We start from the raw sequence: 13,679 nt of genomic DNA, 5'->3' as shown, positions 1-13,679 counted from the left end.
ACATAACCACGCAGCGTAGCAAAATATGTTATGGTCGTAATAGTCAGAAAGAAAACAAAGCTCATTATTTGAAAGCAAAGCCATGAATTAATATTTTAGAAAATGCAAATTTATGTATTTTGATTAGCACTTAAATACACTAACATTTATAGCACAACATTAAACATTTGAACATACACATACTATGTAGGTAGCTACATGGTATATCAGAGTACACAGTGACTTAACACATGTCCTTGTTTCGGTAAATTAACATAGAACATTGTTTTCCCCTAGTAATAATATGTTGAAACACCAGTTCTGTTGCAAATGTAAATTTCTTGAATGACGCAAAAGAAGTGTTTAATGACAAGTGAAGCCTTTTCTTTGTACGTGTTATGTACAATATGAATAGTGACATAAATTTCAATTCTACATTCATTGTCATTGCATGTCACTATCGTTCAGGTAATTACCACAGTTCGAATAAATAAAGAATAATATGTATGAAATAACATTAAAATATTAATGAATTCAAAATTGATTCTTTGAAGTTCATTCATTGGCAGTTATGATTAGCAAATCGAACACATTTTCCCCACAACGATTCTCAGTGATTCATAAATAGCCTTTGTGCAATTACTTGTTAATCGGAGCAGGTCTTAAGAAGGATGCAATAGTGGCATTTGTTATTAATTACATATATTCTAAAGATGTACAATATGTGCGGTACGTCGAAACGTTTATTAATATAAATTTCTCTTTCACGCTGAAGCATGGCTATATTGTCTGAAGTCACTCGTGAAACAGTTATGTAGCACAGAGACGGCAAATAACAGGCGTAGCGGATACTGTGACCTTTGGTGAGTCAGAGGTTATATTTCATCTGAGCATGTCATCACAACTTGTGCCACTACACGCGAAATCTAACAACTGCACGAACAGTTTCCTGTTGCAGTTAGCACTCACGTTTATCCCTCCTGCAAAGTTGGCCGTTACAGAATTGTTTCGGATATTGCGTGGAATATTTCATGAAACTTTTCCTTTTCTCTGGAATACCGCGGGTCTTGAGAGTGTAATTTCTTGTTCCGGTGGGACTGTGGCTTTCAATGTCAGTCGCATACCCATGAATCAAGACACGTATATAGCAATATTTTTAGAGGGACCCTCTGGAGTTAACGTTTGGTATGATTTTTTATATTTAGCGTCACATTTCTGCCGCTTTTGGCTAATCGCGACGATGAGGATGGGCGATGATATGGTGAAATTGATGAATGGACACTCACAAAGAACACCCGTGCCCAGGTGGGGAATCGAACCTGGCACCCATGAAGTTGTAGTGTTCTGGTAACCACTCCGCCAAGAAATTCGGTTCTGGTGCTAACAAAGTAACTCATAGAATAATAATTATTATTATTGTTATGAAAATATATATCGGATATGATTATTAGAAATTATTGGATATGATTTTATTACTAAGGGTAGGTCTTATAGTAGTATAACTATTTTTATTGCATGAATAGGTAAAATATGTTGTGAGAATCGATACTTACCAACACACATTCATGTTTATAGTTAAGATAATTAAAATTTGTGTGAAAACAGCTGTTCTCAAAATAAATAGAAAAATGGAAGATTTAGTGAATAACATAAAGGATGTTAATTTCAGCTCATGGAAAAGTGAAGGCCGCGATTTTTATATTATGCACATTATGTATTATTATTATGCATGATTTTTTTCATTTACTGTAAATATACTCATTCATCCCAATTCAATCATTTTCCTCGTGCAAGTTTGGGGTAAATTAACAGCATAGAAGTAGGGCCTCTCCGATTGCGTAGTCGCCTTGTAATCAGGGGGTCCCGGGTACGATACCCGCTGGAGCCACATAGTGGTTCGGATCTCACTATAAACTGTAGGTCCAGTCCCGATTAGCCTATCTGTGCATAAAGTGGAACTCAAACTCAAAGCAAAGAAGTATTTTGCTTAGTTAATTTTACTACTAACAACTCTTTCGGGGGCGCACCTATGCCAGAAGAGGGGTTGAAGCTGGTCGTACCACCTCTCATAGAATCATATTCGTAAAGAAATTGTACAAAAATATACGTAATTAAAAGAGTAAAGGTAGTTACACTGTGCCATGAGGGAACATTGAAGGTATGGAGGTACAGGCCACTACAATTTATCGATCTCGAGTATAGTGGAGAGGATATAATCAGGATCACGCTCTGGCCACCTTTACCTCCTAGAACCATTTACGCGGGGCCATTGACGAGGATATTAATGAGATTGCCCCAGCTGGAATCAAACGTCGGTCTCTCGCGTGACAGCCAGACGTCCAAAAGTAAACTTTAATATAGCACTAACTTTCTTCAAAACAAGTTTTGGGTGGGTCGTATACGTTCTCTAATCTATAATTTATTGTGCAATCTCCAAGTTTTTTCTTTTTAGTTTTTTTATGAATTTATTGGTCAGATTATTTCTTCAAGTCGGTCTTACTTTTATCTCCATAATCTATTCGGTGTTTGGATTACAGTTTAAGGTGAGATCGAAACCACGGATATGCGTCTATTTGATCACGAGGCAACATCTCTATGGCGTGTAAGGGGTGACCTTTTGAGAAGGCAGCTTAATTCAACCTCAGTTTCCGGTAACTGCTTTTTTCAGGTCACGAGGCGTCTGTGTTTTGTTCTTCTATGTGCTGATCGTCCCTCTACAGCCTCAGCTTTTAACATGGGCAAGGAACATTTAGACCTCAGAGACAAGCATTGATTTTATAATTACAATAAGGGGCTGGACACCTTGTAATGTGACGGGTGCAAAATAGCCCCAAGTGTTGAGGCACCCAAAAATTGCATTTCAATAAATCGATTAGCAACATCTCTAAAGGTCTTTTCTACTGTTACGGCGGCCGATCCTAATACTGGCAAGAGAAGTGGGGAGCGGGGAAGCGACCAATCCAGCACGATAAGAAACGCAGCAGCCAGCAGAACGAGGTTCACGTAATACTTCTTCCCGCCGCGTCGTGTTTCTCGGCGCCACTGCTGTTGTCTGGTTGGTCTGAGGCGTAATCCCCACTCCCAACTTCCCTTGCCAGAACTAGGACCGGCCGCCGTAAGAGTGGAAAGGACCTATAACCAATCGAGAAGCAAATGTGACGTAAAATGTTTAAAATGCAAATCAGTGGCGTAGCTTTATTGAACGCCCATACGCCCGGCGTTCCCCGATTTAAAATGGGGAAAAATGTGTAAATAAAAAGTAAAACATTACTAATTTATATGTGTTTGAGCTATATGACATTATAATAGCTATTTATCTCGGTACGCCTACAATGCTCCACTAAACAGCTCTCGTTTTAACATAACATGCTTTTGCTTGCCGGGTAGGTTTGGCGTACAGGACTCTGCCCACAGCCACAGTGACTCTCTGCCTGTCTGGAGCGAAAGCTTTGATCTCTCAGCATGGGCGAAATGCTCCCTTGTACGCTGGCGTACGGAGTAACCTGATTGGTTCTAGGGCTCACGTGACCCTTCCTGCTTTCCGATGCAGACGACAAACCTACCCGGTTCTTCGCGCTCGTGCTGCGTGATGCTACAATACGTAATATGACTCACGTAACTTTACCAAACTCCAATATATACAGCGATGTGCATTAAAAACTAAAACAAAAACAACAACAACACAGTTTTCATCAGAGTTTTCAGTCCTAGTGGCATGAAAGGTTAGAAAAAGAGATTATTTATTCATGGGCGAAGTTCAGCTTGAGGTTGCTCTACCAATTAACCCTCAAAACTAATATATAATTAAGAAAGTTCATTTGTTCGTTAATATATAAATCCTTTATATTTTATCAATGAAAATATTTAGCATTCGTTTCGAAACTGTTAACATCGAATTATCTCTGACGAAATTATTTTAAAACGTTTATCAATTTTTTTTATGACGCAACGCGATAGTCTGAATTACTAATCGGCACTGTTACGTCAGTAGAGTGTACGATAGGTGGATCATCCACCGACCTCTGTGGCAGAGTGCTTAGTGATTATTCTTTGTGAGTGTCCCTTAAACTTTATCAATATCATCACATATAAATATTCCTTCGCGATTAGCCAAATGTGGCAGTAAAGCGAAGTAAAACCAAATAAATCAATAGTTAAATCATACAAAATAATAATGGGTCTACTATTGTTCTACAATTGTTTGTGATTTTGGAAGGATTTTTAATGTCTTGCGTAATGCCGGAAGGTTTCCCTGGTTAGCTGAGTGTACTGAAAGAAACAAAATATAGTTTTCTTATACATATACTATGTTTCAGGCAAAAGACTCCGAATGCCTTAAGATGTTCTGATTTCAACAACCTAATTAAAGAAAGCTACACCCGCCGCAAAATGACTTCGTACCTCATAACAAAAGCACAAAAAATTACATCTTTATCACAGGCTGGAGGCTAAGCCCTGAATCATTGACATGTTTATAAAAGCAATAGACTTGGTACGATTAATTGTTCTATCATTAAAGTTATTTTGAGTCGAGTAGCCAATCGATATCTGTGCTCCGACGGCTGCCATCTTGAAAAGAATCCGCCATATTTGATATTTTTTATTTGATATATCTCGGGAACGGTGTCTCCTATCAACGTCCGGTTTACTCAGAAATGTTCCAAAATAGTATAAACTTTCATAATAAGTCAATAAATCTATTTTTGAAAAATAAGAAATAAAAGTTTTCAGAAAAACTACAAAACATTTTATGAGAATAACTGCGAGTTGAAAGTTTTAACAATGATTCTTTTTTAAAAAAATATGTTGACTTGTTTTTAAATTGTATTTCTCTTAAAATGTTATTTAAGGTAAATTTATAAATCTAGAAAAAATAGGGGTTCAGTTCGTCTAAAGACTTCTTACAAACACTAAGTAACCTTACAAAATAGAAAATGCCATTGTTTGGTTCGAGAATTATTAATTAAGACTTTCTGATAAAAGTCCGGCCTATGATAAAGATGTAATTTTTTGAGGTTTTGTTATGAGGTTCGAAGTCATTTTGCGGCGGGTGTATATAGCAAAAGTCTTCCAAACCTTTGTTGTAATGAGGCATCTCATTTGCTAGCTATTATATATGCATGGATCATGTTTTATCTGAGGCCGACGGACTTTAAGCAACAAAACACAATGGGATTGTATTTTCAAATAGACAATGCTTACATCGACTAATCCCACAAGTAAACTATTAGCAAAAAGAAGCGTAGCCTTTCTTTGGACTTGGCGTTCCCACCCGAAATGCTCATGCTACTCCACTGATGCAAATACAGTGGAAATCATCACGTCGTTCCAGCCGATTGAATAAGTCACTCATTTTCTTTCCCAGGCGCCGTCAGCGCATAAAACAGAAAAACAAAGACATTTACGATGATAGAAAATTGAAAATTGTAAATGAATAAACATCTCCAACAAATAAACAATGATAGTGAAATGTCTTTATGTAAATACATTTATAAATCAGCTTTCTTGAATTGTCTTATTACTCCACCCCCCCTTTGAAACATTGTTTTCCTTCGTGAACTTCAGACTATTTGAATATTGTCACACGGCGACCAAACAGAACCTCCCAGATGACGTATAAATTGCTGTCTTGCAATCCTGGGTTCATTTCCCGACGGAGACGCATTGCACAGTGGTTCGGATATCACTTTAAACTGTGGGTCCGGCTCCGACTAACCTAAAATAGACTTAACATTCTGACAAAATTTCCTGAACGCATCTAAACTGAACCAAGACAAGTCAGCCTGCAAGGCAACTGCGTATACAAGTGCTGACACCTAGTGGTACGATCGCTCAAACTTTCGTAAATCCTGAACGTGTTGATATTGTACACAGCTACTTGTCAGAGTGGACAAATGCTGTTCAGGCATTCAAATGCTTTGTTTACGTGGAACCAGGTTGATTTTGTTTACTTACCGGTGTGTTCTCGAGCAATTACTTCCGACTGTTGTGCGTGTACGCGCGTGTGTGAAGCAGATGAACAAGAGAGGGCGTAAGTACTGTAAGTAAATGTTAAGGTGTTTTGCATAATAACTGTGTTAGCTTTCGCAGAATCGAATGGGATAAGTTTGTCGTGTCAACCCAGAGTTTGCGTTTGAATTTTGAAGGGATCGACACGAGGCATATTCGTTTCACATGAAACGTATGCATTCATTCACGTCTTGTTTCTAAGGTGTCCCGGGTTCGATACCCGGTGGAGGCACATAGTGGTTCGGATCCTACTTTAAACTGTATGTCCAGTCCCGATTAGCCTTACTGTGCATAAAGTGGACTTAAAACACCAATCAACCAACGTCTTGTTTCTCTCTTTAATAAGGCTGCCAGATTTTTAAAACAACAAAAGCGGGACATTGTTAATATTTCCTGAAGGAAAAACGAGACGGCAACATGTGCAAATTTTAATATAAAAATTGTTTCGGGTAACGGTTCCAATTGTTTTATGACTTCTTTAAATTTCTCCTAGCAGGAAGACTAATTATCGTAGAATTTTAGCAATCATTGTCACACGAACTTTGAACCTTCCTTAAAGTAATGAGCACTGTTTGGATTTCGAAAATAGTTATTTATGTTGAAAAAAACAACTTAAAAGTTACCGTACGCAAGCTTTCACCCTTCCCATCGACAATGTATTTTCCATTGACAAGCAACTGTAAGTATCGTAGACTAGTGGGAATTAATGTAGAAGTAAATTGGAACCTTAGTAGAATTTTTTAGGAACTTTGTTTTAATGCTAAGAGAACCAAACCTGGCCTGCCTAACCTAACTACGAAAGCATATATTGAACAAAATCTTAAGTAATCGCTAAAACTCCCCAGTATGTGTTAACAGAAGTAAATCGAAATTGAACCATGTTAAAATTGCATTCGTAGCACGATTAAATCGCAACACAAAGAAAGGAACTTGGGCCTTGTTTCGTCATAAATACTTATGTTTGAAAACTGATGGAATAAATACTGTGTAAATATCCTACGTAATATGGTGATATGCACTGCACTCCAATCAAGCAGTGTTTTAGAATTAGAAGTCATTAATTGATATTTTGCCCATGAACGGATCTTTTTCAGTACATCCTTCTTTTCAAATAACATTTTGTAAAAGTGTACATACGTGTGATTAAAGTTCACCTTATTAATCAACATAGCTTTCAAAGTTTGAACTGAAGGAGCGTTTTTCCCGCTTATTCACAAACCATTCATGAACGAAAACACTCTTTCAGTGGCGATATTAGTTCCAGGTAAACGTAGAAGAAACTTCAATATTTTATGAAAATTGAATATGGCACGTTGTTGACATTGAAAGGTGACGTAATTTCCATCATTGTCACAAAAATGGTACATTTTGGCGTCCCATACAACGTTCACAAAAATCGTGACATAGACTTAAAAAACGGGACTGGGAGCGAATTGAGAATACCGGAAGTATCTTCAATTGCTTTAAAATTCGGCATACTCACTAATTTTAGCCTCGTAATCACGAATCTGCAGTTATAATTTGGCGGTCCGTGAACGGAGTAAACACCCTTGATTTAAGAAGAAAACAACTATTTTTTGCAATGATTAGCGTTTCAAAAGTGTTTATGATGACCCTTAATTTTAACTCTGCTTACCTAACCTAACCTAACCTTACCGTGAATGGTTCGTGGAGCAAACATGATTTCCACCTTTACGCGAGACGCCATTTTTCTCACATGCAAATCAACGCTCCATGCAACGGGTCTCGCTTATTGCACAACACTTGAGCAACGCTGTGTTATGACTACGTCAGAACACAAGGTAGCAAGTCCGTTGTGCGGAAAGGAAGACGTCTTCATATCAGAAAACATGGTTTCCATGTTAGTGTATGGAGAATCATAGCGGTAATTGGCAAGGTTATTTTGCAATTTCTAGACGCGACCGCCAATTTTTAACTGGAGATTCGTGATTACGAGGCCAAAATCAGTGAGTATGCCGAATTTGAAAGCAATTGAAGATACTTCCGGTATTGTAAATTCATACCCGGGAGGGTTACGGATAATATGGAACGTCTGCTTACCTTATCTTTAATCATCAATGTTATTTTTACATCTTGCTATTTGTCTGTGCTATCACTCTCATCTTGTGTGTACATTTCTCTCTTTCAAACTTCCTCTTCTTCAACTGCTTGTCTTTTTCCATATGATACGTCTGCGTCTATATTTATCATGTATCCGTTCGTTAGAATGCACTTTCCGTGGATTGAACTGCGCGAACCTAACGAACGGTTCGTGAACATATTCGCTGCAAACAATTCGCGAACCGGTTCAACGGGCTGTGAAAATGAACTGAAATATCTTCTCTCCGCCCCTTTACTATTGTTGATTAATGGTGACGTCAAAGACACAAGACATCCTTATGGAACTGGCGACCTTCACGTTTGTTCGCCGCCGCAATTCCCGGATGCAGTGACCCAGTTCCGGGGATTCGGATCTTCAGAGCGCAAGGGTATTTTCCTCAACATAGCCTTTCTTAAGAAATAATGATTGCCTCGCTGTCCACCGTTGAATGGAGGCAAATTGTGGTTCTCCGTGGCTATATATACACACCCTGTGAAACATCAGAGAGCGGGCTCCTAGCTACAAATCCCATTATGCTTTGAAAAAAAGGGGGGACGGCCAGGGCGCGATCTAAATGTGGAATACGTGAGTGGAAGGCTTAAGTCGGGCTCCTGGGACAGTGACAACAAGAAATTCCACTTCCAGGAACGCAGGAACTCTTTAAAATTGCAAAAGGAAAGAAGATAAAACTAATATTTAAGGGGCAAAGCCCAAGACATGGAATCGCCGAAAAGTGGAACGTTTGGACACTGCCAGTACCTTCGTAACACCGAAGGCCTGCGCAGTCCTGAATGACGTCATCGCCAGTAGGCGGAAACGCTGCAGCCAAATATTGTATGTTAAGATATCTTAAAATGCGTTTGTTCATCAACTTCTGTACCTACTAAGGTTAATACTGTACGATATATATACATTTAAGTATTATTCTCAAACTAACAATGATAGTTTGTGTTTTACGCAGTGTGCCGACCTACCTGGCAGAGTGGTTAGCGCAGCTACAACGCCAGGGACCCCGGGTTCGAATCCCGGCATGGGTTCGTTTGTGAGTGTCCCTTCATCAATTTCATCATATCATCACTTATCCGCATCTTCGCAATTAGCCAAAAGACAGAAAAGCTAATCAAAATAAATGAATCAATCTATACATCGTATAAAAATGACATTTTGTTAATTACGGTATTCATAAGAAACCGTTTCATGATCACATTTCTTTCAATTATATCACGGTGTGTATGTGTGTGACTTTTATGAGCTTTTCTATAAGTATTATAAACAATAGCAACAACATTTCGATTGTGATACCAAATTAATTATCCCTCCCGCCAAAAAAAATACATAAATTTATGAGTGGACGTTACGAGTCCCGGGTTCGAATCCCAGCCTGGGCATGGGTATTCTTTGTGAGTGTTTCTTAATCAATTTCATCATATCACATCAAACATCCTCATCGTTGCGATTAGTCAAAAGTGGATGAAAGCAATGCTAAATAAGAAATATACAAATACAAAATGAGTAGAGGTTCAAAAATTGGAGATGATCATTGCTAGTTTCATTTTTGGAAGAAGATCCATTATTTTCAACTTCTCTTTGATCCTTTGCTTGCTAGAAGCGGAAAGAAGGGCCTGTCTTCGATTTTCTAGTGGCTCTTGTGGAATTTGGTTCCCGTAAAATTGATTTTCCCCGAGTAAAGGTTGGGCAGAGATTGTATCTCGTAATGGAACTCTTAGTTTGGCTTTCCCGACCTATCAGAATTCGCCACGCCAGCTGCTTTACGTGGTCGTCCACTAGCGCCCCTTGTGGCTTCATTCGGAAGTACAAGCACACGTCCACTTTAGTTCCTGTCAGCTCTGACAAATGCCGCGGATTTGAAAGAGGGTCCGAGTGAAAGGTAATAATATGTTTTGATTCTACTCTCCAGGGTTGGAAATTCTCGCTCTCTTTCACGCACACAATCAGATAAGATTTTCGGAGTGAACCTATTGCGCAGGCGGTTGGGGGGGGGACAGAATGGGCACTTGGCCCCTTGAGATATCTGGGAAAAGTTCATATAACTCAAATGGTGAAAGTGTAGCGATATTTCATTACAAATAATATTGTTTTCTGTAATTTACAGGCTGTAAGTTACAGCCATTCTGTCATGTCCAAAAAATAACGGGAGAACGTTTTCACCAGAGACATTACTGCAACAATTAGAGGTGTGCGGGATGGGATTGGGAAGAAAAATTTCATAATCCCGATGTTCGGGACTGAAAAACTTAGCCTCAGTCGGGAAATTTTCGAAATTTCACATCGCTGTAAAAATCTCGAATTCGACACGCGCTTTCTTCCTCAAGTGATTGTTTTTGCACTTCAAGAATTGAAATTGCTAATTTCAAGAAATTCCAGACATATGTAGTGGAGAAAATACCAAGAATTGACCACTTTCGAAAACGATACTTTGGAGTTACACTCGACTGTTCGGGGTTTCACAAAGTTCCGAATGGGATCTAACCTTTAAAATTCATGTGCTGTTATTTTGAATTCCTTTTTTTTTTTGTACAGTACTTTTCGGTGCGTAAAAACATGGATCAGAGGCAGCATGAAGGGAAGCAAATTGAGTGATCTCTGTTTGATATCTCTGTGTTTTTTTAAGTGCAAAAAGACAAGGAACTATTTGTAAACAATTTATAGATGTTTATGAAAGGAAGCAATGCGTATACAACTTCTATTTACTCGTAAATAGTGTAATCAAGTCTCAAGTTGTCACCAAAGTATTTTCAATTCAATTTCAATTTTATGATTTGTAAAATAATAATAATAGGTAAAATATAAGTTTCTATAACTGATTGGCAAGATGTGAAATTTCACTCGCCCCCCCCCCCGAAAAATCCTGCAAGCGCCCTTGCCCTTGAGTTCTTAGTTCAGCCCCGTCGTCGGTTTTCGTCGATTCCGTGTGTTGTGCTTTACCCTCTAAGTATTACTTCTTTCTTCCTTCCTCCGCGAATATTAAATAAACAACCATTAAAATTCCTAAACACACAAAAAATATCCAACGGATACACCTCTTTACATATCTCCTTGCTTGATAATGCTTTAAGCCTAAACTTGCACAAGCAATAAAGTCAAAGTGTATAGAACACTAGGATGATTCATTCAGCTCTCCCGCTGAAAGTAAGCGACAGCTGCGCCGCCGTGGCAGAAATTTGCATCATCCACCTCACAGCGGTGGCTCGTTCATTAATTAGGTGCGACCTGTTTAGATATTATGCCTCGTCTGACAGGTAGGGTTTTTCTGTTTCTATAAGAGATGGTCATTAATTATAAAGACCGCTAAAGTCAAAGGTTCTCGCCTCGGAAAGTAAGTGCAGAAAAGATGGTTGATAAACGTCAAGAAGTGAAAAAGTTTCCCCGGGGAGCTTGTTGGCACCAGCTGAGTATATCGAATTGTTTAAGAATGGGTTTCCTCTCGTGTGTGTGAGGACGTGTCTCGTTCCTAGTCTTGTCTCGTGTTGCAATTGCCTGACCACGTTCTGTCTCATCTCAATAAAGTTTCCTTCTATAGTGGACCTACAGGCAAAAGAGCCTCCGCAGACTCGCGACTGCTGTGCATCCTACTCCCGCTGGAGGGGAGGGGCAGAGTGGAGCATGCTTCCTTATAGCCCGAGTGAACCGATGGAGGGGAAGGTGCGCGGAGACGTTTGGGCGAAGATTATTTTCCTTGTGGTCGCTCTATAATCTAAGTCTCAGTCTGAAGTAATAATACACTTTGTATTTGAATTTTCGTTTATTTATATAGCTTTTCTACCTTATTAGTATGCGTATTGCATATGTAAATGCATATTTTAAACGTTTTCTTGATAAATACATATATGATTCATACATATAAACTTCTTGCATATTTTACAGCCAACAATCACCACTAAAATTGTATTTTGTGTCTGTGCCTTGGGCGTATTCTCTTCTGAATAAAATAACTTCCTCTTTCCTTCCGTCACTGCTGTTTATATTCCACTTTCTCTTAACAAAACAAGAAGATAATACTTATTTTGTCATCCTCGTTTTGACGAAGAAACCACAATGCAATGGACAGTCTATGGATGGTCTTGAACTTAAAATATTGTTCAGTTGCATCTTGTGAAGTAGGGCAAGTTTTTCTGAGTATAAAAATGTTCTTGCCGAAAACAGGAGTTTCAAGGTTGAAAATTTGAGACATTATGCTGTCGTCAAGTTCAATCATGGTATGTAAGGAATCTATTTTTTCATGCATAAAACAGCAGTGTAAAGTAAAGAAGAGTGAGTGGAAGAATTCAGAACTTCAACTTTTACATTTAGTACGTGTTAAATCGTCTGAACTGAGAAGAACAATATATGTTCACATGTAAGTTTTTTGCTGTAACTGAAAGAAAATATTTTAAAAAGGTAAGGTGTTTTTATAAAGTGCATATTCATTTGCATAGGCATTTTAAGTGCATAACTATCCGAAACCTACTTATTACGCTAATCGCAAGGATGACGACGCTACCACTGCGCCATCGGGGAGGCCCTAGAAGGTAGATAAAGAAAACAGATAGAAATAACGAAGATAAGGGAGCCAATTCGCTCCCTTTTCCTCGTCCTGAGGTCACCCGCGGAAACAGCATAAGTTTTTGCAAATGAAACAAACAACTCGTATTCCGACAACCACTTCTTTAGTATACAAATATGTCGCACAGTAAAGTGATATTGATTTAGGCCTGGTGAATAAGTCACACAATAGCGCAATTTTGATTTAGGCCTGGTGAATAAGTCACACAATAGCGCAATTTTGATATAGGCCTGGTGAATAAGTCACACAATAGCGCAATTTTGATTTAGGCCTGGTGAATAAGTCGCACAATAGCAAAATTTTGATTTAAGTCTGATCAATAAGTGGTACGAGGGCTGCTGGAAAAGTTTCTGCAATCAATACGAAAAAAGACATGTGAAATTCTGGGAATCCCTTTATTGTTTTTCAAAGTATTCACCCTTAAGATCGATACACTTTTGCATCGCTCAAACCAATTTTGAAAGCATTTTTCCCACTCTGAAGCTGATACCTCAGAAACCGCGCAATGCGTCAACAGCTGCTTCAGACGACACACATCGCTCACCACGCATCTTAATTTTCATGTGTGGGAACAAGAAGAAGTCATTAGGTGATAAATGAGGTGAGTACGGACAATGAGTCATTAATTCGACATTTTTACTAGACAAAAAATCAACAGTTTGATGTGCTGAGTGGGAACTGGCATTGTCGTGGTGAAGAATAATGTGACGATTTGGGTTTGTTTTACGCAATTCCTTGATGACTTCTCGGAAACAAATTGTTGTATACCACTCAGCATTTACAGTCCTTCGAACTTCTAGAGCTATTGTTGCCACATGTCCGGTATAACCGAAGAAACGCAATCGTTTGCTTGGCAGCACTCCTCAAACGAACAACTTTTGTTGGTTTCGGCTCACTTTGAAACACCCAAACAGTGGATTGCTGTTTAGTTTCGGGTTCGTATGAATAGATCCAAGTTTCGTCCCCTGTAACGATGTAGTCCACCAAATTTGACTTGCCTCGGTTGAATTTTTTGAACATTTCTTT

The 13,679-nt window shown here is 38.7% G+C and overlaps 2 protein-coding genes across 3 annotated transcripts in view; one reads left to right on the top strand and one right to left on the bottom strand.

Moving 5' to 3' along the window:
• The window catches only part of LOC146004261 (UPAR/Ly6 domain-containing protein qvr-like), a 218,804-nt gene that overhangs the window by 69,974 nt on the left and 135,151 nt on the right, over positions 1-13,679 (bottom strand). The window lies entirely within an intron of this gene.
• LOC146004262 (UPAR/Ly6 domain-containing protein qvr-like) overlaps positions 5,864-13,679 on the top strand; it is a 223,112-nt gene continuing 215,296 nt past the window's right edge. Inside the window, exon 1 of one of the 2 annotated variants that reach the window (XM_083142958.1) lies at positions 5,864-6,010. The gene's annotated coding sequence lies outside the window, so the exon portion shown is untranslated. Of the gene's footprint in view, positions 6,020-13,679 lie in introns of both variants that reach the window. The other variant, XM_083142957.1, reaches the window with a different exon arrangement.

The sequence above is a fragment of the Lepisma saccharinum genome, chromosome 21 (assembly GCF_977018435.1).
Source record: "Lepisma saccharinum chromosome 21, izLepSacc3.1, whole genome shotgun sequence".
In the NCBI taxonomy this organism is placed as follows: Eukaryota; Metazoa; Arthropoda; class Insecta; order Zygentoma; family Lepismatidae; genus Lepisma; species Lepisma saccharinum.
This window is presented reverse-complemented; position numbering and strand designations above follow the sequence as displayed.